The sequence below is a fragment of the Rhinopithecus roxellana genome, chromosome 14 (genome assembly GCF_007565055.1).
Source record: "Rhinopithecus roxellana isolate Shanxi Qingling chromosome 14, ASM756505v1, whole genome shotgun sequence".
NCBI lineage: Eukaryota > Metazoa > Chordata > Mammalia > Primates > Cercopithecidae > Rhinopithecus > Rhinopithecus roxellana.
Window position 1 is genome coordinate 34,397,462 of NC_044562.1, and position 4,928 is coordinate 34,402,389.

Genomic DNA, 4,928 nt, shown 5'->3' on the forward strand with positions numbered 1-4,928 from the left:
CGCTCCATCTTTTGGGGACCTTTGTTGCTTTACCTGTAATATGGACATAGTATTTTTTCTGCAGTCTTCATCATATTTTAAGAAGCAAATTTAAGTACAGGTAGTCTACTGAAAGTACAAACTGCAAAGAGACTAATAAGAGTAAGATAGAGGTGTAATCTCCTTCTTGGTTCCCTTGGTCTGGTTAATCAGGTATCTTTCGGGGCACCAAAGTATGTCTTCAAAGATCTAGTCACCAGCAAGCTAGTGTTTTAGAAAAGGGAGATGTTCTCACAAAGATGAGAACGCATCTTTCACCAATGGTTTATTGCAGAATTATTGTTTCAGAAAGACAGAAAGGGTGTGTATACACTATAATGATTACATTTTCATTTCTTCTTACTTCACACACCTCCCAAAGGAAACTTGAAGACCCTGAAATCATATTAATATACCTTAAAATATTTAATGTACATGAATTGTTTCAGTTCTTTGGAGGTGTTATAATCTGGTTTTGCCCCTATGTTGTTTGTTTCTTGTGTAAACTCATCACTTTCTCTGAAAAACCTCTATCTCCCTTCCAAATCTTGGATCTCCTATTGGACTCTAAGGATTAATAAAGCTGCACCATCTTGGGCTGACTTGCTCCAAGGGTTTGTCCACTCAAGTGGATGTAGTTTGTCATATAAAGTGATTCCCAGGAGCCTGGTACAAAATTCCTCTCTATTGTGGTTCAGAAGATTAAACTAATTTATGACCTATTATGAAATTCAAACATTTTTCTTGAAGGTCCTGGAAGTGTTTGGAAATATAAAGCTGACAATAATGCAAAGAATGAATTGGAATAGTAGGAAGTAGAGAAACTGGTTAGGAAGGTTTTGCATCCACTCACACATAAGAAGGTGGAAAAGAGGTGATCTATGTGAGACAACTCAAAATAGGTACAATTAGCAGGATGTAGGGATCAATTAGATATAGGAAATATTAGAGAAAAGTGAGGATGACTCCATCATTTCTTGCTTCGTCATACGAGTAGCTGCTGAGGCAATACCTAAAATATAAAAATATATGTAAGAGAAAGAACAGTTGTGGCATGTGTTTATTTTAATTTAAGGTCAGCGTCAGCGGTTCGGTAATTATGTTTGCATTTCTAAATATTGATTTTAAAGTCTAGATAATTGGTGGACACAGTTAAAATCATACAGCAAATTGCTGGCAATACAAATGAAATTCAGGAATAAAAGTGAGGTTAGAGATAAATAAATGTGGAAAGTTAATGAAATTCAAGTAGTAGTTGAAGCCTAGAAGAAGATAAGCTTACTTAATTAGGTCTAACAGATAACCTGAGCGAGAAAAAAAAGCAAAAGAAAGAAAATTCATTCAGGAAGGCATTTAATGTTTTTCGGTTTTTTGAGACCAAGTCCTGCTCTATTACCCAGGCTGGAGTGCAGTGACGCGATCTTGGCTCACTGCAACCTCTGCCTCTGGCTTCAAGCAATTCTCCTGCCAAGTAGCTGGGATTACAGGTGCATGCCACCACGCCTGGCTAATTTTTATAGTTTTAGTAGAGACAGGGTTTCACCATGTTGGCAAGGCTGGTCTTGAACTCCTGACCTCAAGCGATCTGCCCATCTCGGCCTCCCAAAGTACGAGTATTACAGGCATGAGACACTGCAGCCGGCAGATGAGGAGACACTTTATCCTTTTGGATAAAATAGAGCAAAGAGGGACAGGGCAGAGGTAGCTGCACCTTTAAGAAGGCTTGGCAGAGAATTTCTTACTGACAAGGTACGTTTGAGTGAGGACTGGAGGGCCGGGTGGGGGATAACAAGCCACAGGGTATTTGAAGGAGAAAGTTCCAGGCAGTGGGAACAGCATGTGCAAAGGCCGTGCATAGGGAGTGTGGCTGTAGTGTCTAAGGAATGTCAGGAAGGGCAGTATGGTAGCAACAGAGGGAACTTCACTAGGAGAAGGAGGACACAGTGTCAGCAATCAGGTTGGATAAGGCTGTATGGGCACATCGTAAAGACTTTGGCTTTTATTCTGAATGAGAAAGGAAGCCCTTGGAGAGTTTTGAGAAGGAGTGACATCTAATTTACCTCTTTCACACACTCACTCTGGTTGTGTGAGAGCAAGGGTGGAAGCAGGGGGATCCCTACGAAAGCTCTCGCAGTAATCCAGGACCTTGAAACTAGGTGAAACATGAGGGTGGCATGGCCCAGAGTGGCAGCAGTGGACGTTGGAGGAAGTAATTAAATGCCAGATATATTTTGAAGGAAGACCAATAAGATTTGTTAACAAATTGGATGCCAAGTGTGAGAGGAAGAGAAGGAGCATGGATGACCGCTTGCACAACCGGAAGAATAAAGTTGACATCAGCTGAAATTGGGAAGGATACAAATGTAGTAGCCCTGGGGGGAAGACAGAGTTAAGTGTAGGACACTGGATACCTATGATACTGTGTGTCAAATACTGCCAGTAGGTCAAGTCTGATGAGGACTGAGAGTGACCATTAGATGTTGGATTATCCTGACAAGGACAGATTTGGGGAAGTGGTACAGACGAGGGTCTGGCTGGAGTAGGTTCAAGAGAGAATGAGGGGGCTAAGCATGGGGGCTCACACCTGTAATCCCAGCACTTTCGGAGGCTGAGGCAGGTGGATCATTGAGGTCAGGAGTTTGAGACCAGCCTGGCCAATATGGTGAAACCCGTCTCTACTAAAAATGCAAAAATTAGCTGGGTGTGGTAGGGTGTGCCTGTAATTCCAGCTACTTGGGAGACTGAGGAATGAGAATCACTTGCATCTGGGAGACTGAGGTTGCAGTGAGCCATTGCACTCCAGCCTGGGCAACAGAGTAAGACTCCATCTCAAAAAAAAAAAAAAAAAAGAGACAGAATGAGGGAAGGAATTGGAGATTTGAAATAGAGATGACACTTTCAAGGAGTTTTGCTCTTAAACAGGATTTGTCAACCTCAGCACTATAGACATTTTGGAGCAGATAATGCTTTGTTGTGTGTGGCGGGGGGATGGGGGGGTGCATTATGCACATTTGAGGATGTTTAGCAGCATCCAAGGCTTCTACCACTAGATACCAGTAGCACCCCTACTCCAGTTGTGACAACCAGAAATGTCTTCCAACGTTACCAAATGTCTCCTGTGGGAAAAACTGCCCCCAGATGAGAACCATACTCTAAAAGGAGAGTAGAGGAATAGCATGGTAGCTGGTGGTACAAGTGGGTCCAGGGAGCTTATTGATATTTTGGTTTTGTTTTTTTGACATAGGGTCTCAATCTGTTGCCCAGGCTGGAGTGCAGTGGTGCTATCACAGCTCACTGCAGCTTTGACCTCCCGGACTCAAGATCCTCCTGCCTCAGCTTAGCCAGTAGTTGAAACTACAGATGCAGGCCATCACATCTGGCTAATTTTTGTAAAGACTAGGTCTCACTGTGTTACTCTGGGCTTAAGTGAGCCTCCTGCTTTTGGCCTCCCAAAATGTTTGGATAACAAATGTGAGCCACCACACTCAGCTTTGTTTTTTGTTAATCTGAAAGAATAAATACTCACATTTGTATGTCTGTAACACTGACTGATTCAGTAGTGAAGAGGGAAATCTGACAATGCAAGAGAAAAGCAGTCTTATTGTAGAGGGATCTACCTAGGGACTGTCAGTGGGGAGGGAAAAGCTTCTTCAAGGAAATAATTTTTTCTTTTTTTAGACAAAGTTTCACTCTGTTGCCCAGGCTGGATGCAGTGGCGCGATATCGGCTCACTGCAACCTCTGCCTGCCGGGTTCAAGCGATTCTCCCACAGACGTACACCATCACACCCAGTTAATTTTTGTACTTTTAGTAGAGACAGGGTTTATCCATGTTGGCCAGGCTGGTCTTGAACTCCTGGCCTCAAGTGATCCACCCACCTCAGCCTCCCAAAGTGCTGGGATTATAGGCATGAGCCACGGCCCCCGGTCTCTGCCTCTTATTCTAGATTACTTATGTCAACCACTTAACTCCAGTCTCTATCGTATCTCACACTTGGCTGAATAGCCACCATCAGCATTAATAGTTGTTATAGCTTTCTCAGCACCTGGACTCCTACTACCAATGTTTCTACAAATAAAATGTCAGAATGAATCCAAGAACAAATAGATCTTATGTTACCTCTCTCTCTAAAGGCTTTCTTGATTGCTGTATCCTCCATGTGGTGGATTGATTCTTTCCCCTTTTTTGAACCAGGAGCTTATTTAATTGTAACACCTGTATCATTGAATTTCACTCATTTGTCTGTTTCCTTTCTTCCTTTCTTTTTTTAATGTTAGACAGGTAATGTGCTGATGTCCTCATGTTGTAACAAGATTGTTTTTTGTTTGTTTGTTGTTGTTTTTGAGATAGAGACTTGCTATGTTGTCCAGGCCGGAGTGCAGTGACATAATCTCGGCCCACTGCAACCTCAGTCTCCTGGGTTCAAGAAATTCTTGTGCCTCAGCCTCCCAAATAGTTGGGATTGTGGGTGCAGGCCACCATGGCTAGCTAATGTTTGTATTTTTAGTAGAGACGGGTTTTGCCATATTGGCCAGGCTGGTCTCGAACTGCTGGCCTCAAGAAATCCACCCATCTTGGCCTCCCAAAGTGCTGGGATTACAGATGTGAGCCACCATTGTAACAGGGTTTGAGGAAGGTACTTCTCACAGATGCATGTGAAAACCCAAACATCATGCTTATGAACTGCAAAAGGATCACACTGATTTCTTTACAAGTTGTCTGCTCCTTCATGCTGAACTCCTCTTTATGGGCAAGGACTGCATTTTATTTCTCTGTGCTTATCTGAGTGCCTAATACAATAACTAGTAGATAACACACTAACTATAGACACTTAAAAGATCTATCTCTACTACTCTCTACTCTTAGTCTCCATCACCTCCAATTCACGGACACAGACGTTCATTCACAGA

The 4,928-nt window shown here is 42.7% G+C and overlaps 1 non-coding gene across 1 annotated transcript; it reads right to left on the minus strand.

Moving 5' to 3' along the window:
- Positions 1–4,614: 4,614 nt before the first annotated feature.
- LOC115893409 lies at positions 4,615–4,713 on the minus strand. The gene has a single exon (XR_004053416.1). It is a non-coding gene; the product is annotated as a small nucleolar RNA U13 (small nucleolar RNA).
- Between the last annotated feature and the right edge of the window lie 215 nt (positions 4,714–4,928).